At 40.6% G+C, this 21,665-nt stretch overlaps 1 pseudogene; it reads right to left on the bottom strand.

Moving 5' to 3' along the window:
• Positions 1-12,125: 12,125 nt before the first annotated feature.
• LOC137296465 (heme-binding protein 2-like) lies at positions 12,126-20,094 on the bottom strand (annotated as a pseudogene).
• Between the last annotated feature and the right edge of the window lie 1,571 nt (positions 20,095-21,665).

Genomic DNA, 21,665 nt, shown 5'->3' with positions numbered 1-21,665 from the left:
TTAGCGCTGGGGTCACTTTGTACAGTTCAGACCAAGGTCACGTTTCATGACGCCGTCAAATCAAGTCGAACCTCAGAGCTTGTATACACTTTATCCACTGGACCTCGCAGGTTTTCTCCTCTACTTACTGAGCAATACAGTCCCTAGCTGGCCAATGGTTGCACAGCATACTCGGGCGTTATGCTGCAGTAACCACTTTCGAAGGGACATCTTTAACCTTTAGCCTGCTGAATTAATTTCAGCATAAGACGCTGATAAGAGGGTGGGTGATTTCAAACAGTCGGTTTGTCACTAAATAAGGAACAACTCAAAAAATATTCAGCTCATTAATACTATGAGGTAAGATTCTTTATGGATAACAACTTCTTTATTGCATATGATGCGACGTTTCGGTATGGATCCTTATACCGTTGTCAAGCAAGAGTGCAGAAATAGAACAAGAGTGGAGTAATACATCATATCTCTACACTGTCCCAAATTATGCTGTGATTGGGACATTTGATGATGTGGTCGGATATAGCAGATTTCCGATCTGATTTGGTTGTAGATGATAAGTGTTCTTTGATTCTGATGTTTATGGGCCGGGAGGTTTCACCTACATATGCCTCGCCATAGTCGCAGTTGATTTTGTAGACGACACCTTTCGGTGGCTGTTGTTGTTTAGAGGTGTTCCTGCCATTCGCTTTGAGCATGGTTTTCAGCGTTGTAGAACTGGTAAAGTAGGTTTCAATGCCTGCTTTTTGCGTTAGGAGACGGCTGATGTGGTAGGAGGTTTTTCCAATGAAGGGTAAAGCGATGCGGATAGGTGCTGGTTCGGGTTTGTTGGTGGGCTCTTTTCTTGTCGGGTGGAGCATAATTTGGGACAGTGTAGAGATATTATCCAAAAAATCACAAGGACTTCACCCAAAGAAAACTGGCAGAAGCAGTTCAAATCAGGAGACACAAGCCCTCAGTCAACAGAGATCAGGGATATCGCATCCCAACTGCATACAATGAACCCATAAAAATAACAGATTAGAGCTCACCAGCCACCATTACTAATTACCCTATCAGCCATGCATACTTTGTCACAGCTACAGCCACTAGTGGCTTCCTCTTATTGTCTCATCATTACTACCACCCATTGTTGTTGTTGTTAATCCCCCGCCGTTGATTCATACCTACATGTTGTTATTACTTTATCCCTGTCCATGTATATAAGCCTGTTCTATGATGTATTACTCCACTCTTGCTTGACAACGGTATATGGATCCATACCGAAACGTCGCATCATATGCGATAAAGAAGTTGTTATCCATAAAGAATCTTACCCTCTTATCACTTACCAGCTTCTAATAATGCCAATCAAGCAAACCATTAATACTAGACAGAAAAATAAACATTATTATAAAAAAAATATCCAGATAATTTCAAACGGACAGATATTAATTACAAGACAAAAGCAAATAAAGTACATTTTCCTGAATTTACCTGAAGTACTCGAATGACAGCCGGATGCGTTTTATATGAGGAACCGTATAAATTGTCCAATTATCGCAAACCGATTTCAATATTCTTACTGATATTTCATAAAGTATCTGACTTTAGTTTCGCATATTTGTATCGGCAAATATCCCTGTGACGACAAATTAAAAATTAAATCTGAAAAAAAAAAAAAATCGAAAACGTCCGTCGTAAACAAATCATATTTTCGATGTCATGACAGGTCTTGCTGAATTGGCACTATTACGTTTATTTAAACGTGTCATGTCATGAAAATAGCAGAATAAAATACATGATCTATAAACATTCATGAGTGCAAATTTCAAGTGTTACGGTTCATTAATTTTTGCACAAACCCTCAAAAAGCTGGTGTTAGATCGTGTTACACGTACGAAAAACAAACATGGCGCGCTTCGTCCAACTCCTACATAAAATATAGCTTTTTTGGTCAGAAGACAGATTACAGAACTCTTCTGTGTAAGACCTGGCGAAAGAGGGAGAATTTCTGATTCTACAAGTGTTACATGAATCATTTTCCGTTTAGTATGACGAGAAACAGACGAAAATTAAGATCGTGAAATCTAACTTGTTTTCTGGTAAGTGCAAAGGTCACCGGATGTGATGTCACAGGCAGGGATTGCCTGATGAAATTCATTCGCGATTGAATATTAACCGAAAAGTTGGAAATATTTCACCTGAAAAACCCAAATTTAGCACAAATAGCTGTTTAAAATGATTAATCAGAGCTCACAGAAATTTCTTGGTGTATTTTTGACTATATGATTCACACATAACCGAACCAGTTTGACCTTGTATGCTCCCGTGACCCGGAAACGGTAGTCGATGAACACTGCCAATGCAAGTTTTTCAGTATCTTTTATTTGAATTTTTGTTCATATTAGGCACATTACTTTATTGTCCACTGAATATAAATAAAGCAAAGATATAATTGTGATGCATGTTGATCCCAGCTTATTCTTTTTTTCACATGGTCCGACACAAAAACGTTTACAAACATCATTTTCAACAACAAGTGCACGGATATGGGCGTGGCATTTGTGTATCAAAATAACATCCATGTTTTTCTTTTTGTGACGATGCAGTGTAGTAGCAACTGCAGTATACATGTTTTATAAACTAAAATATATTTTCAGTTATAGTTTCACATGAAATCGGAGATGATTTGATAAATATTGCGTTCATATTACATGATTGGAAAAATTATGTCTCACCTGAGAACAGGTTAAATTACATTCATAATTTTATGCAATAAATTAACGTTCTTGTTGAATAATTATGATAGATTTGTCAATGCTTTATGTTTCATAACTGGTTACAACTTTAAATCTTTTCATATATTTTCACGTGTTAATTGATATTAATGATATGACAATTATTTTTCTCTCCCAAATAGACATGGGCAAAGACAATCAGGATCTGTCAATGCATTAGCAACGTGTGAATAATCAAATTTTAATTAATGTCTTTCAGTAATGTGGAAAACTGACAATTCTAAACAATTCTTTAATAGAACTTCATGTATGCCACAAAATATATGGATAGATGTTATATATTATTTTGTGTATTTTATTTCTTTATAATTCCATACCAAAATGTACATCAAATACAAATGGGTGATGAGCTATTTTTGTTTTCAACAGTACCCCTTTGTTTGCTGAATTATTTTGAATCACACATGACTAATGTCATATATGTTGTTGCAGTAACAGTATATTTATCAGAAAATGTTATCATTTGATGAAAAAAAAGAAACCATGTACATAAAATAAGTTGTATTGTCTCTGGTGAAAGTAAACAGGCTTCATATTCTGTAAATATATATTATACTACCTTATTGTCTTTTCCTGGGTTTAGGAGCAATGTCACAATATGAAATGAGTCTATTGAACTTTCAAGGATTGTTTCTGTTTGCTGAAGTGTCTGATGATGATATACTCCAATTATTTAGTGTTCAATAGCCTAAACCATCATAAAACAAGAAACATCAAGAACAGTCTTCTTTGAATGACAAAATGCCAAGGACTGAGCAGTCTTTCGTTTAAAATCTGGAAGCATTTGATATATATGTCTTTGCCATATACATATGGCAATGAAAAAAATCCAAATTGAAATCTTAATGAAATAGCTCCAAACTGGAAAACAAAAAACACTCACTGCAGAGCTCAGTATTAGGAAAAACAAATCTACTGGTGCCACCACATGATTACCTTGATTCCACAGACTAACACAGGTTGCACCTCCTGCTCAACACTCAATTATCTGTCACTTGAAGATTTGATATTCCATGTTCAAAACATCACTACAACAAAAATATTCTACGTCTGGTATGATAATTACATATTACTCCATGAAATTTCATCACAAGAAAAAGATGGGTCTGCCTTTCAATCACTGTCAGTGTAATCATTGCTCCAAGAGTTTGGATCATCAGTCTGTTTCCCAGATGAAGTCTGTTTTAACAGTAAAATATGAAAATAGACAGTGTGAAAGTAGGTAAAAGGTATGGCCATAAACAGGAGGTACATTTTGCAGTTCAGGTTGCACAAGTGCAATATCTAGAAGCTGCATGGAGCCACGGACTGAGCCACATGACATAATTTTTTTATGCAAATATGCACACACGTCAAACAATTTGATTTGAAACATTACCTCCATTATTCTAGGTAGAATTAACTCCGAAAGCTCTGATGTTTGGAGTAACAAAATAATTTCAATTTTGCTCCAAATGCGTGAACAAAAGATGTGATGTTAGCTGTTTTAATGTCTAAAATAAATACTGATTCACAAAGACGATGACAGTTGTTTCCTGAGCAGTCATTACTTTTTATGAAATACATTTACTGTACGTTACATTCTCACACTAGCTCTGGTTTCGTTCGTTTCTGCGAAAGGAAAAATGATTTTATTCATGACATCTTCAATCATCAAAATTGTACTTCTTGTGACGATATACACAGAACAATATAATGTTATTGTTACGACACACTCACAATTTATAAGTCTCCCCGTGTCAGAACATTCTTTGAAAAAATAGACCGCGAAAATCATCAACTTCGGATTTGCTAAACTAAAGATCAACACATCGACGGCTAACTTGAGCAGAAATACTACAACACAAGCAACAAATGACAACTGCTATTGAACACAACTAACAGTAAATTATTGAAGATGACTGAAAGGTAATTTTGGTGTATAGTATGGATCTTACGGGAATTTGAATCAATTTAGAAAATGTATCAATGGTCGTTTTCCAACTCGTTTATATTTTATCTCCACGAGTGCCATGCCGTGTACGCGCTTCCGGTTTCATCAAGGGTGGCTACAATTACAAATATTGTGACATTGTTTCATGATCTGCATTATATATGTACTGAGTCGTTTTTTTCAATGTATGTGAATTCAGATTCTGCTTATGAACGCATGTTTTCAAACATCCTTCGTGTCTTGTCACTTAGAAAAAAAAACCCATGGTTGGCCACGCCCTTTCGGGTCACCTACGGCTGTCAACCTTGTGAATGTTAGAAGGTTTATCAGACAAAATCAAAATAAACTCGCTAAATATGGTAATTTCTGTGCAGCGACAATAACATTTACCTATTCACACCATGTAATTAATTCCAGATAAAACAGTTTGATATATCAAAAGGATGGCACATTTTCTTCGGCCTCACGATGCATGTGGACTTGTTTGTTTACCGCCGTTGCCATGATCGTTCCTGTTCGTCCAATCGATGATGTAACATTGAGATTGGTTTTGTTTGTAATTATTTAAGCCGAAAGTTACCGATTTTTAGAAAATGGGAAACCTGTGAGCTTTCCCTTCGTCAAAGAACAAAAATATTGATTAAAGTATCAAAAAATATTTCATTATGAAGAAAATATTATACTGGGTACCACTCGACCTGGTGTGCTTGAAAGTCAACAATGGCCGTTATTTTCGACTGCGTGCCGAGAAATTTGGCGATCACATTTTTAATTCGCAGGTATTTCGTTTTAAGGTACATATACATTTTGAGTATTATATCTTTATAAAGCTGCGAATTAGTGCATTCCATACACAATTCATATGACACGTAAATCCGACTCGTTGAATAATTATTGCAAGTTTTATTTGGAGATGTCATTTTCCTGCACTCCTGTCCAATGGGTTCGACGGCAGCACTGAGAGTATTAATCGACTGCATGAACTAGGCATTTAGAGCATCAAATCCGGCCACGTTAACATTGAGGTGGTCACATACTGTCTGTCAAATTCAAACAGAACTCACTTCCAATAGAGGAAACATTGTGTATCATCACGGCTTGCTGGAACTCGATGGCATGTCTCCCATTCAAAAGAGTCAATCAACTGAAAAAATATATAGAATGTAGCATGTGTAACTTAAGTGACTTTGATTGGAGGGGCTGTTAACGTGGGTTCTGGAATTACATGGATTAACATTTATGTACAAAGTAAGTGAACCTCCCTCCCTTTCACCCCCCAAAATCAATTAACAACTCACACCACCCTCCCATAACTTTAAAATATTGATATGTACAAAATCCATCATAAACTGGTCAAATATTCAGCATTTCCGTTTTTCACTGTGGCTATTGTGATAAGGGCAACAAGCCTTTCGCCGCTAAAGTATACTACAAACAAAAGGTACAGGAACACTGTAAGATTACACTTAAAGCCGAACTTAAACGTGGAGAGGTTTTTTTATAGTCTAAGATGAAACTATAAAAACTATGAAACTTTTGCTTAATGGGCACTTTAAACGACATGTTAGGACATGCAGTGAACCAACCGAACCAATATTCGTTGAGTTTGAGTGAAATGAATCATTTAGGAGATAAACATCATGTGTTGGCCAATTTCCGGGTGTTATTGAGTATTTGAAGCACGGGAATGCATTTGGAACCGACGGCGTCAGCCGGAGGTTTCAAATGAAATATTCCCGTGCTTCAATTAGGAGATAAACATCACGTGTTGGCCACTTTCCGGGTGTTATTGAGTATTTGAAGCCCGGGAATGTTTCATTTGAAACCAGCCGGAGGTTTCAAATGAAACATTCCCGGGCTTCAAATACTCAATAACACCCGGAAAGTGGCCAACACGTGATGTTTATCGACATTGTAAACACAAAAGTAAACCCCAAGGTCCACACGCGTTTTTCTGTCCGCACTCATTGACCTTGAGTACGGGCACAGCAGTGAAGAGGCGTCAGCCAGTCGTTTCAGCTGGTTCCCATGGTAGCATCTAGAACTGCTCATTGATACTGTAGGGGAGTTTCTCAAAATGGTCTTATTCTGTCATCATGACAAGGAATGTGGGCCTTTTTCTGTTCCTCAAATCATAGGAGCATTGTCTTAGGTCAAGACAATTACAAAATAAAATAATTTGTCTGCTTTGGGCAAAATATGAAAAAGAACAACCTATACACCCTCCAATCAAAGTAGTTGGAATCTTCCACATTCGAAGGTATCTCTACCAAGAGCCCTCCGTGGCATGCAAACATTGACACAACCTTAATCGAGATTACAAAATGGTTTAAAATGACAACAAAACAGTTTTTTCAATTTAGGAAATTCATTTAATTTGCACAATTATTCTCAGCGGTAGTAGGCACTCTGGGCCGCTCTTTTCAAAATCTAAATTTTTTAATGGAAAGAAAAGCTTAATATCCATGAGCACCCCTATTGCGAACATGGACTGTTCAGTTGACCCAGACTACTGGAAGTAGTTATTTATAGTCACATTTGAGTTTGGCATGTGGAAAAGGCCACGTGTAACAGTTTCAAAAGAACGATTCACTTGGAGGTTTGTCAAATTTGACAACTGAGTTCGCTGTACAGTTGAACCCCCTACATCACGCCGCTCACCCTGCAGAATCCCTGAATATGCACGTTTTTGAGCTGAACTCGATTCAACTGAGTATGATTTCAAAGATTCATCATTACGATGACCAGTGATTTTACATATTTCCCGGTTTTCAACTCCCGCGTGAGACAACAAGGTTACAGCGGTTGCGCGAAGGCAGTGGTTTGTGTATGTGTTCTCAAGACCGGCATCTTTACTGATGTCTTTCCTGAACAGTGCAAGAGAATTTTTGCCAAGCGGACGGGTGCTATACCAGACAGTTTCAGATAGAGAAACACATCGTTTGGGCTGCTGGAAGAAAGCATGGTTATCCGGATTCATGTGTGAAACATATTTTTCAAATGAGGACACTGGACAGAACCGTGTGTTCGTGGCATAAATTCGCTTGTTGGGCTCAACTTCATCTTTCAGGTCACCACGGTGATTTTTTGTCATTTCTGAATGTGTCATTTCAATATACTTGTACTGATTTTCATCCGTGGCAACTCTGAACGATGAAGCGACAAGTTGACGTTGGTTCTCCGTACCACGACGAGCGAAACCAAGGGTCAGATCAAACCAAACCTTCCGAATTAAACCAAGAGGGTTATCTGTGTCAAAACTTTCACGGATTATGTCAAGTTCACGTGAAGGGATTGCGGCGTGATGTTTTGTGTTGTCAAGTCCTTCTTTTTTTAGCTTTCTTATCATGGACAAAAATACATTGTTTGCTGTGTGAAAACCTTTATCTTGGAGGATGTTTATGTTGCGATCATAAGGAGACGCTCTTATGTGCCTGTGAATAGCTGCCCTTAGGCTGACAAAGGTTGACTTGGAGTACATATGGCCATTCACGTTCCGAACTTCGGCATAGAACAACCTCAGCCTCTCATTCTGCTCAGAGCTTGCCAGAAACTCGAATTCCCTTCCATATCCGCGGAAATCCAACCATTCTGTAAAAGACATTGCCCCAATTTGAATCCAGTGAGTATTTATATCTACATATTTTTTCTAACAAAATTTTATAGTGTCAAGCGTAACAGAACGTGGCATTCACCGGTAAAGTCTGTAATATGTCCTTATTTGTTTTGAATTTGAGTGTGTTAATTAGTTTCACAAAGAGGAAAGTAAATTTCGAAGTTATAACACGTTTTCTATGTATTATGAACATGTACAGTGAACAAATTAAATGCAATGTCAAGCCCTCCAGGTTAATTTTTGCAGAGTTGTTGTATCATGTGGGTGGCAGGGGACATAACTCTAAATGTCTCGGTTTGTTTACATTTTTGGATTTCTTACGTTTGAAGACCTTTACACCCCATGCAGTGTTTCTTTCAGTAGCTTTAGATAATGAGGTTTCCATTATTCCCCTCAGCCCCACTTCATTCACGGTAGCAAATCTCCCCGTTTCTGTTGTTGCCTTTATGTCAGCTGTCTCCGCCTGAACGCTGGGTTGAGAGTTTGCAGTTGAAGCAGACGTTGATGGAGCCAATTCCATATGTTCATCAAAATCTGTAATTTTACGATGATTTCTAACTAAATTACGTGAAAATCATACTTTTTTGTCTGTTTTTTTTTAATAATACTTTACTTGTTATTTTTTATTTTAAAAACTGGCAAGCAATCTGCATTACATTACTGCTTCCAAACGTGTTATGTATTTCTTGATCTACTGTCAATTCAATTTAATTACTTACAATCATCCTGCATTAATAATTCCAAGATGTTCTCGTCTATTTCTCCAAAAACGTCCTCAATGGTGCCAACATCAAAATTTGGAATGTCCAAATTTTCAGGTGCTGTGGAACACATCTTGAAAATGATGGAAGCGAAAAAAGTGCCGATTATTTGAACGTATTTATACGCAGCGAATAGTCTTGAAATTTCAGGGAATCGAATGCCATTCGATCATGTTTTTCAACCAATCAGATTACAGAACACACTGACTTTTGGTTTACAAATACTCAATAACACCAGGAAATTGGCCAACACATGATGTTTATCGACATTGTAAACACAAAAGTAAACCAAAGGGGTTTTAGTGTCTGCACTCGTTTCCATCGAATACGGACACAGCAGTGAAGTGTCATCAGCTGGCCGTTTCAGCTGGTTCTCATGGTAGCATCTGCAGTTGCTCATTTGTGACGTCATTCTAACTTTACGTCACAATATGATTTGAATGACGTCACCACTGTTGATGACACAACAAAACAATTGTTTACATGTCAATACGCGGTGAATAGTCTTTCAGTTTCCGGGAATCTAATACCATTTAATCATGTTTTTCAACCAATCAGATTACAGAACACAGTAACTTTTGGTTTACAATGTCGAAAACAGTGAAAAACAAGGGTATTGAAACACACCAGCACCATGTTTGATTCACACGCCAAAAACACAGCAGCTTAGTACATGTGGAAGACAGACACCCCACTGGTAGATGGATTTATCCACTAACATGGGGAAACCAACTGCAAACCTTTACAGATGAATTGCACTTAGATCATGCATCAAATTTCTGAAAGGCAGATATCGAGTTTGTGAACAGATGCCTTTTGGAGTAAAGATTTGTAAAGAATTTGCCAATTTTCATTGATTTTTGTCATTTACTCAACTCATGAGGACAATCTTTTCAGCGTTTCGAATTTGCTTCACAATACGCCAGTTCATGTGTAAACAGTACCTTTGTCCTATAATGAATACTGAAACCTGGGTGAAATTGATATGCGCTTCCCCACCCATTTCAATAGTGTGCACCCCTGTTAAAGATTCATATGGTTCTGATCACTGACCACCAAAGGGAGTTGTTCCAGCCAGATAATGCCAGACCTCACACATCACATGTCAGTATTCAGTATCGTTAAGAATGAGAACATTACGGCGCGTCCATCGACTTTCAGATGGCTTCAGTTCAACCCAATCGAACATATGTAGGATGACCACGACCGAAGCGAACGTTAGATCAACTGTCACGGGCATTAAAAGAAGAATGGGCCAGGATTCCACATGGCCGAATTCAAAGACTTGATCAGTCCATGTCGTGACAGCGCAGAGCACTTTTAGGGGCACATGTTGGTCACAACACATACTGATGACAACGCCCAACTTCGGACGCCTTCACGTACTGGACTTTCTATCAGCTACAATACATCTTAACAGACATTAGATGTATACCATGAAACTAGGCTGCAACTGATACATGTGTCATCTCACTTTAAAGTCATCCTCGATATTTCCAGGGTATACGTTCTACGGCTCGTCCCGACGATTTCATTACCTCCCTTGGTTGGTTTTTCATCCAATCAGATGACGATGGGAAGTGGAGCGTGCCAATTAGGAGATAAACATCATGTGTTGGCCACTTTCCGGGTGTTATTGAGTATTTGAAGCACGGGAATATTTCATTTGAAACCAGCCGGAGGTTTCAAATGAAATATTCCCGTGCTTCAAATACTCAATAACACCCGGAAAGTGGCCAACACATGATGTTTATCGACATTGTAAACACAAAAGTAAACCAAAGGGTTTTAGTGTCTGCACTCGTTTACATCGAGTACGGGTACAGCAGTGAAGTGTCATCAGTAGACCGTTTCAGCTGGTTCCCATGGTAACGTCTGGAGTTGCTCATTTGTGACGTCATTCTAACTTTACTTCACAATATGATTTGAATGTCGTCACGACTGTTGATGACGCAACAAAACAATTGATTACGTGTCAATACGCAGTGAATAGTCTTGCAGTTTCCGGGAATCTAATACCATTTGATCATGTTTTTCGACCAATCAGATTACAGAACACGGTGACTTTTGGTTTACAATCACAATTCACTTTCGCTTCTTATAATTATCTAATAGATGAAACTTGGCAACATACACGTTGCAGAGGTTCCCTGCGAGATAGGAGACGTTCTTGCATTTATAAGTTTTGGACCTGTCAATTTGTCACCCTCTAAGCCACTCACTTTCCACACAACCCATTTTGACACTTGGCAAAGACAATGGAAAAAGTTTCATGGAGTTTTTGTTTATCAGTATGCAAGTATATAACATGGTCAGTGAATATGAACATTAATGAAACATCGCCCTGCGGTAAAGCACAGGCAAACAGTAGCTCAAACTGGGTTGCGTCAAAGAGAGGAAAGTATGCTTGAAGTTCGCTCGCATATAGGAAATGCCCATTTTACTCTCTGTTGCGCAATACAGTTTGCCTGAGGGTGTAGAGTTACCCTGGCAAATGTTCCAGGAGAGTGTCAGTCACATACTGAATAATATATCAAAACGTATTTCAGTACATCACTTTTGACGTTTTTGTGCAGAGAAGAGGAAATGTTCTGACAGAAGGTTTGAACGCTTCCACATTCACCTCCATAATCGCAACGCCCTGTGCTAGTATCACCCAGTAAACAGACCGTCCATACCGTCGTGTGTTTGGCGCTAGAAAGGCAGTGATTGGGTGGGCAGGCTCGCTGACTTGGTCATCGTATCTCAGTAGCGTAGATCGATCGTCATTGTGTCATTTACTGGATCATCTACAGACCGTCGTCATGTACGCTGGGGCATTGCTGAGTGTGGTGTTAAACAATGACATATAAACAAACACTTCTCGATACAGCTGTTTTAACTACAATACAGACATCCGTAAAACAACTGAACTTTTCACTTACACATACCATCGTTTCTCTTTACAACCGCTTTGTTTCATCATACAGTCCCACCACACTAACTAATATGCTACTTTTAATGGCAGTATATTGTCTCCACCACGTTCATGCTTCAGTGCTCTAGCGGTACCATACTTCATTATGACGTCCGAACAGTTTGAACGGGCTGTCGTAACCAGCTGTGAAGAAATATTCCTTCACAAAATTGTTCTTCAAGTCCGTCTTGTCAAGGTCTTCGGCAGGTTCTCTGCCTTTGTTAATCCAATCTTTCTCCTCAGCAATACCACTGAAAGATCTGAAGAAATAACACAATTTTACTAGTCCAAAAAGCATATATACAATAAGAGCATAACTGCAATTCCATTCTCATCAATTCTTAAACCAGAAATTTAGCCACTTGGGGTTTCCACTACTGTATATATAACAAAGTTTCCATAACACAAGACAGGGTGATATTCGAGGGCCTGCTTGCAGAGAGCAGTCTGGATTTACAATAATTGTCGTGTGAGCGCTAAGATTGTTTTGTGCAAGTGGGTCCAGTTCAGGTAAGTAGCTTCAGGGGTAGATGTAAGCTGGCCCCCGTCTCGCTCAAAAGGAGCCGGGAACAAGTTTGGGGTAGATGTGGAAGAGACGTCATTGATTTTGACATGCTGGTAGCCGATAACACCACAGTGGTACCTATATCTCCCAGCTTTGACGTTTGACTTCACCCAAACGATCTCTCCTGTGGAAGCCAGTTTAGAATGATGGAAATAGCTTCTCGCTCATTTTTCCTTTCCCTAAATATTATATAACCCTACTTTCACTTTCTTCTTGGAATAATGAGTCCTTGAAACTGTTGATCAGGAAGCCTGACTCTGCTTCCTTCTTACCCAGTTTGTTTGTTGTTTGTTTGTTACTAACGGCACACTCAGCAACATTTCTGTTTCATAACTATAAGTAATCGAATCCGGACAACACAGTCTTGAGACTGATACCATGAGTGTCAATCTGCGCAACTGGCATACTATGAGTCTGACCATCCCAACCCGTTATTTAAACATTTGTTGCTGAATACCAGTTGAATATAGTTAAGTATATTGCTGTACATCTTCGCGAGACAAGTACTTATCTTACTCTACACGAGTAGTTTCCAGCCGTCTCGACAGAGGCGGGAGGTCTGTTTTGGCTGGACAAACAAGTTACAGTCAATCAAAATCATGTACCGAAATCGCCATCCGGGTCTTAAACATATTGGCTTCCACTGCAGGATTACCGTGAGACATTTAAATATCACAATATTGTCATGTTTACAATCAAAGTGCCCAATGATTTGGAACACTTCGAGATACGAATCGTTATAAGATCTCGATAGTGAATTAGATCGTCTTGCCGTCATGTTATCTGAAGTAAATGCTGTCGGAAAGATGGAACATGATTTGTCAATGCGAAGGAGAGCGAGGGGACGTAACTCTCAGCCAGTTAGTTTGACCAGGATCAAAATGGACTTTTACATTCAGATATGCCCTTCTTTGACAATACTTACTTGACGGCCAGTCTGACCTCCGGTCATTCACTGATGAAGACGTCTGGGTTTGTGGGTTTTGGGGGGTCAGCCTGGTGTTCTTGGGGTTTGTAGAAGGAGACGGTGAGGGTGCTCTCACAGTTGGGACCCGCCTCTGGCACAACCTGGGTGGCCACTGGTGCCGTCATCTCCACCTTCTGTGACAGAAAATCTTCATTTCTTACCAATATGACTTCTTCTAATAGAACTATTTAGATTGACGTAAACAATCTACACTACCACTCTGCTAAAATAAGTGTTATCATGGTAGAATTCCCCATAATCAGTGTATGAAACTGCTGGCTAGTTACATGGTGGGCTTACAACTTTATTTTATAGTCAGCCCTGTGGGCCAATACATTTTCCATGGGTATATATTTTACAATGTCATTGACTACGGGTGACATTTGGAAAATATCTTACAATTGTGGTAGCTAGACACGTCTAGATCAGTCTACCCTGTTATCAAACACTAAACGTGATTGGTCTAGAGAATGCTGTCAGTGACCAAGTTGTATATGTTAAATTTGCTGTTGCACATGTTTACTTTTTACAAGGAGAGTTACAAATCCCCTGTACTCATTGTATGAAGAACATGTAGAGACCATTATTGCCAAAGATACTGACCATTCTGACTTTGCTTGGTTTTTTTCTGATTCAGATGGAGGTGACACTAAATGAATGACCACCAAGTTATGATTTATTAAATTTGATTTTCAAGTTTACCTCACAACAAGCAATTCATAAATTACATTATTTTAACACCTTAACTCAGTTTTTTGTTTTTATACAGAGCTGGTTATATTTTAACAGGGCCAGCAACATTTATCAGCCCTGTTGTTTTTTTTCAGAGGTTTCACACACTGCCATAACTCACTATTTTCGCATGCCAACCAACCTGGCGGCTACTCATACATCGATGGATCACGGTTAACGGGTTTGGTTTCAAATTTGATTTTGAGCTATCTTAAATCCTTTAGATTACTGGTAATTTCATAATACAGTTGGTTTACCTTCTGTTGGTGTTCAGTGAAAATTTATGATTTTAATTAATGTGCTTGAGCTATGTACAATATGTGTCTCATGCATACAAGTTATTTTACTTATGTGGTGTTCACTTACTTGGTTCATTCTCTCCAGTGATGTATCCGAAGAGCTTCCTGAAACCTGAAGCCTTCCTTGTAGGACATAGCCATTACCTTGGTGCTCACCCACTTGCAGGCTTCGTAGCAACGCTCCTCGAACCCCTAAACACCACACACAGCAGTAGATATGATTCCATGTATTCAAAATACACAAAGACAAATAACTAATTCAGCATGGCCTACTTGATCCACTTTTACTTCACTGAGTTGGTTGGTTTGTTGTTTAACATCGCACTCAACAGTTGTCTGCTATATGATGTAAAGATTCGAGTCTGGACCATACAGTCGGGTGATCAGCATCATGAGTATCGGTATACACAACTGGGATACGATGTGCCAACCAAGCCTGATATGTTACTGTTAATTTCACTTTATTTGATTTACTTTTTTGTTTAAAGAGAAACGCTTCGGTGCGTTTTCACTGCAAACGGACTACAGATGTTGCCATTTTATTGAGAAATTACAATGATAAAAATCGTGAGGACTGAATGTGTGGTTGTTTGATTGTGTATATAGTATTTATATCATGTCGTGCAGTTATCGTATGCCATACATCACATAGGTCTCACCTCATGTCTACCATCCTCGTTAACCTTGTACTTGGGAGTTTCTAGTCCTTTAGATGTAAAGGCCGCCTTAACTGCTGTGAATATGCCACTCATGTTGTTGAAAATAGTAAACAAATCCATGACATCTTGTAATGAATCTATAATGAAAATACATACCAGAAGAGGAATGACTCCTAGAGAGAGCATGCAAGTGTTTGGCTGCTTGTACAGGTCTGTGACGGGGCAGGTGAATAGCTCTAACTCGTTGGATGAGTGTGTTGTATATATCCTAGCAGGGTACACAAGAAATGGACGTCTGTAACACAATGGGGGATAGGCCAGGCGCGACATGAATGCTGCCTTGCGATCCGGCTGACCGTGACTTGCCCTATCGGGGATTAGAGACCAACGTCTCGCCCGACACTAATGGGGGACAAGATTGGTGTGGTGGGGTCACGCGGACCAACCTGCCAGCTACCTGGATCAACCTGCCAGCTGGGTGGAACCATATGCCAGTTGCCCCTTCCCCTTGTGTCAATCAAAGCGGGGGATGAGCTGGATAAAAGGGGGGCCAGACCCCACACTCCAGCAGACATGAACTGACACTCGCCAAGTACAGTACAGTTCGCCGAGAGGGCCCCCTCCTGCTTCTGCCTGCCTCGCCCTGCCTCTGATGCCCCTGGTCGACCTGCCGGCTGATGTTATGAAGAAAATAAAAGTCGTTCCTTGAAAACCTCTGGTTGTCGTCTGCTTATACTTTGTTACAAGTATAGGCTATGCAGTGGGTTCATCAACTGGTGCCGTGACCCGGATCCTCATCAAAGTAAAGGACTGCCGACAAGAAAAGACACAGTGCTGTTACGTCGAGACTGGCCCAACGAGAAACGAGTGAGTAGACAGGGTTTTTGTTAGTACTCTCCAACATTCATGATGGCTAACCAGGAGATAGGTGAATTCTTACAAGGTTTGACCAACCAAATTTCAGGACACTTAGCTAACTTATCAGCTAAAATTGGGACTCAAGGAATATCGGCGGTAGTTAGGAATTTTGATGGGGATGGATAAAAGGCATAGAAAAATATTCAGTATTGACCAATTCAGGTTCAAACCAAAAAAAAATGATAGCTTATCAAACCAGCACCGGGGTCGTCAGCGATTTTATATTTAGGTTTATGAATGACCACGAACAGGCAACGTGGGAGGAGTTGAAGGAGGAATTAGCCAGGCGATTTGCAGAAATAACCGACCCGCAGCATGCTTTTATGTTGCTTCGATCACTTCGTCAAAAACCTGGGGAAAGTGTGCAGTTATTTGCTGAACGCCTATTGAATTTGGCTGAGGAAGCCTATGCCGGCCTAGGACAGGATGGTAATGGTATGGCTGTAGAGAGACAACTTGTAGGTTTCTTTAAAGATGGGCTTGCCTTCGATTACTTACAAAAGAAATTAATGCGAGAAAATCCCCCCAATCTGGCGACAGCTGTCACCTCAGCTACCCATGAGCAGAACATTAGGGCTCGTTTTGAACCAGTAATAAAGGCAGGACCTCGGGAAATATACATATGGAAATTAATTAAGCAACACCAAATTCAAAGACACATAAAAACTTAACAAAGTTTAACGAAGTAATTTTGATGATTGATTATTCAATTTTGATGTATTGACATACAGCATGAGCTTTTCATGGGTTGATATGACGCGCGTGAAGCTTGCACAGCGCACGTGCATTGCTTTAACCTCAACTTTCGAAAAATGCACTTTTTCCCTGGGGTGTTTACAAGCGCAGGTTGTCGATTGCATTTGGTTTTTCATTCATTTCAATGTCATGGCACGTAGGAAATTATCAGAGGCCACTCGTTGGCAAATAATCGGCATGAGGAATGCTGGTATGTCTCTAAGACAAATCGGGACTCAAATCGGACGACATCATTCCATAATTTCAAAACTTTTGAAAAAATACCGGGCCACTAATGAAGTTAAAGACCTGCCTAGACCAGGAAGACCCAGGAAGACCACAGTCCGGGAGGACAGAGCTTTACTGAGACTTGTACGTCGCAGGTCCTTCGACTCGAGCTCTCGGTTGAGACAGGAGTGGCTTCCAGGGAGACCCATCTCGAACAGGACTGTTCGGAATCGTCTGAAAGCTGCAGGATACCGGGCAAGGAGGCCAATCAAGCGACCCAGACTGTCTCCAGCCCATAAGGCAGCCCGACTGGCCTGGTGTAATGACCGTTTGCACTGGAACATTGCCTCTTGGAGGAAGGTCCATTTCTCAGATGAGAGCCGGTTCTTGCTGCACATGGTGGACGGTCGTACTCGGGTCTGGAGGCAGAGGAACACAGCAATGGCTCCACGGAACATCCAGGAGACTGTGGCCTTTGGGGGAGGTTCCGTTATGGTATGGGGGTGCATTTCCATGAACTGCAAGTTGGATATCATTACCATCCGTGGCAACCTTAACGGTGTTCGTTACCAACAGGAGGTTCTTGACAGGGCTGTGGTACCTCATTTTGAGAACCATCCTCTGGCAACGAGACCCATATTTATGGACGACAATGCTAGACCTCACAGGGCGCATGCTGTAAATGATTTTTTGTGGCAAAATGCAATTGACAGAATTCCATGGCCTGCCATGAGCCCTGACCTCAACCCCATTGAACATTTGTGGGACTTTATTGGCCGTCGTGTGAGGCAGAGAGACCCACCAGTCCATAATCTCAACGAATTGACGGCTGCCCTGCATGAGGAGTGGAACAGGATCCCCCAGAATCAGATCCGGAGACTCATCCAAGGAATGAGGAGGCGTCTGGAATCGGTGGTGCGTGCGCAGGGAGGACACACTAGATATTGATGAAAGTCGGTGTGCAGACTCTCAGATGACTGTTCTTTCTTTCCATGTGACATTTGTGTTAATACACCTGACAACAACGTCTGTGGATGAATAGTAAATTGTGTCCATTTTTTCATGAATTTAAGACAGTTTTAAGAATTTGGATTTCGTTGCAATAAAGCAAAGTCTTGATACTTTTTCCCTTTAAGTTGTTTGTCAGAGATCGTCTGTTGAATAAAAAAGTGTCAAACTATATCAACCCGGCATATTTTGATTGTCAGAACACTTCAAAGTTGCTCCAATAGAAAAAATTGGGGTGTTGCTTGATTAATTTCCAGGTGTATAGTAGGGAAGGAATGTTCCTAAATGAACGAAGGGAAGAAGCGATGGACATAGACCACTTAAAGCACAGGAAATGCTTCAAGTGCCACCAAACAGGGCATAGGGCTAGGGATTGTAGGATCCCAGCTAGTCAGAGTGGGTTACAGTCGAGAAGAGGAATTCATGCAGTAGTAGGGACAGGGCGTCCACCCTCCCCAAAACCCATAGTGTGTTGGTTATGCAGTCAACCGGGACATGTTAAGAGGGAATGCCCGACTAGACGCAGGGTGACCTTTGCCCCCACTAATGATAGAGCTTTAAACTAGAACCTCTTCCCCACAAGGAAGCCACTGGGGAAGAGAGTGAAAAGAGGTACTCAATTAATCTAGCAGGAAGACCAAACTCATGCAGCATAAAGATAGGTAAAAGAAAGGTCAGGTGTTTAATAGATTCAGGAGCAGAAGTTTCAATAATACATAGGAGAATCTTTGAGCTAATTAAGGGATTTTGCAAACTTGATAAGAAAGAGATTTTGCTACAGGGAGTCAATGGAAATGCTCTGAAAGTAGATGGCAGTGTCAATCTCACTTTCAAGCTTAGGGGTGTCACTCTCAATCATACGTTCTATGTTGTCATGTATATGTAACATGAATCGGAATATGATACTCGGCCATGACTGGTTGACCCAGGCTGGTGTTTGACTTTACTTTGATCTTGGTAGCTTAAGGATTGGCAAGACTTATGTTCCCTTAGAGGAAGATATTCACATTTCCTCTGTAGCGAGGCTAGCAGCCAATGTAACAATAAAACCTCAAAGTAAAAATGTCTTGAGAACTAAAGTGAAGAATAGGGATGGCATGCAGATTGATGATGTGTATCAACTGACCGCTATTGATACTGGTTATTTGGCAAGTGAACCTGGTGTCCTAGTTACTAACTCCATTGTCAGGGTAGATAAACACAGGGATCGGATATCCCCGTCATGTTAGTCAATAACACAAACTTGGTCAAGATGTCAGACCTGTCAGACAATGACATACTAGATGACAAGGACACTGACATTAACGTACCACCGGAACACAGGGATAATGTCTGTGACATAGTTAAACGTAACCGTGACCTCTTTGCAAAAAATGACATGGGCTTAGGACATACAGACACGGTGACAATGAAAATAGACACTGGTGACCATCCTCCAATTAAAATGAAGCCCTATAGAACCCCGTTGAACAAGCGTCAGGTAGTTGATTAGGCAATTAATGAAATGCTTGAAGCTAGAATCATACAACGATCAAGGTCACCGTGAAGTTTCCCAATAGTAGTGGTTGACAAGAAGGATGGCAGCAAAAGGTTTTGCGTCGACTTCCGATCGCTGAACCGTATTATTCGCCCGATTTCAACGCCTTTACCTCTGATCGATGACATCCTCGCCCAATTAGGAGATTCTAGATACTTTACAACCCTGGATTTAAAGTCCGGATATTGGCAGGTGTCGATGGATGAAAAGGACAAAGAGAAAACTGCATTCGCCTGTCACCGAGGACTTTTTTGAGTTTTCCGTAATGCCATTTGGCTTATGTAATGCCCCGTCAATCTTTACAGAGCTAATGAATATCGTTTTAGAGGATCTTGAGGCTTTTGCTATTGCCTACCTTGACGATGTCCTTATCTTTTCTAAAACCAAGGAAGAACACCTGAAACATATTCAATTGGTCTTTGACAGAATCCGGCAGCATTCACTGAAACTAAAACTGTCAAAATGTTCATTCATGCAAAAAGAAACTAACTATTTGGGGTCCGTCATCAATCAGGATGGGATCAAACCCGATGGGAAAAAGGTCGAGGCAATCCGATCCATGGAGGCCCCGGCCTTAGTTCGAGAAGTCCGCAGTTTTGTTGGTATGTGCAGTTACTATAGGAGATTTATACCAAACTTCTCGAAAATAGCAGAACCAATTGTGAAACTAACCAAGAAGTATGCTCGATTCGCTTGGACAAAAGAATGTCAACAGGCCTTTCAGTTCTTGAAGAAGAGTCTCACGGTGGTACCCTTGCTGACATATGCCAGCGACAGCTGTGTGGGTGCCTGCCTAGCACAAGTACATTATGATGACAGTACATCCGCAGGGGTTGAGAAGCCGATCCATTTCCTCTCACACAAATTGACAGATACCCAGACGCGGTGGTCAACCATTGAAAAAGAAGCGTACGCTATCCATTATGCCTTACAAAAACTTGACCACTATCTGCATAATGCCAAATTCATCATCCGAACAGACCATAAACCTTTGAAGTACCTTCTGGAGTCACCGATGCAGAATAAGAAAGTGCAGCTTTGGGCACTGGGGATTGCAGGCTACAACTGTGAAATTGAGTACATTGCAGGAGTGACCAATACCTGTGCTGACCTCCTGTCAAGAGTACCTACCAGAAGTCGATACCAATCCTGAGGATGAAATAGTACTAGATGGTCCTGACAATGCCCTAGAGATTAATGTCTTCGACTCTGGCAAATTCTCTACAAAAGAGTTTGCTAGCTGTGAGCCTAAACAAAGTGAGGCCCATGAGATTCTCAAAACCTGTAAACAGGGTCTTGACATGAGATCCGAACAGCTGAAGGACAAGAACATTCAGGATATCAAGACCAAGCTGGAAAAGGGTAGTGGAGATGAATCACCACTGAGAAGATTTCTAATCACAGATGGGCTACTCTATTTTATGAGTGATGCAGACGATGAGCCAGTACCACGGTTATATGTGCCTGAACAGCTGCAGCAAGATGTAGTGACACAGTATCATGACGAAAATGGACATATGGGAATTGACAAGACATTTGAGTCAATAAAAACCAAATATTATTGGCCGAACCTATACAAAAAACTGTATAGCTACATCACTAGGTGCATCACTTGTCAAGTCCGTATGATGAAAGCACAGAAGCCGCCGCTACAAGACACTGATATGCCACCCTACCCATTTGCCAAGGTTAGCATGGACCTTTCTGGACCATACCCTACTTCCTTGTCTGGGAACAAGTACATCATAAGCTTTGTGGATCATTTTAGTGGTTGGCCCGAAGTGTTTCCCGTCCCAGACAAAACAGCAGAAACCGTGGCCCACTTACTGATCGAGGAAATTTTTCCACGTTTTGGCGCCCCGCTTCAGATCGTCACGGACATTGGCACGGAGAATGTAAACCGAATAGTTAAGGAAACTCTGGAGGCACTGGGGGTAAATCACGTGAAGACCTCATACTATCACCCACAGGCCAACA

This window comes from Haliotis asinina, chromosome 9 (assembly GCF_037392515.1).
Source record: "Haliotis asinina isolate JCU_RB_2024 chromosome 9, JCU_Hal_asi_v2, whole genome shotgun sequence".
NCBI classification, from domain to species: Eukaryota; Metazoa; Mollusca; class Gastropoda; order Lepetellida; family Haliotidae; genus Haliotis; species Haliotis asinina.
Note: the sequence above shows the minus strand (reverse complement) of the source record. Positions and strands in the feature narration are given on the sequence as shown.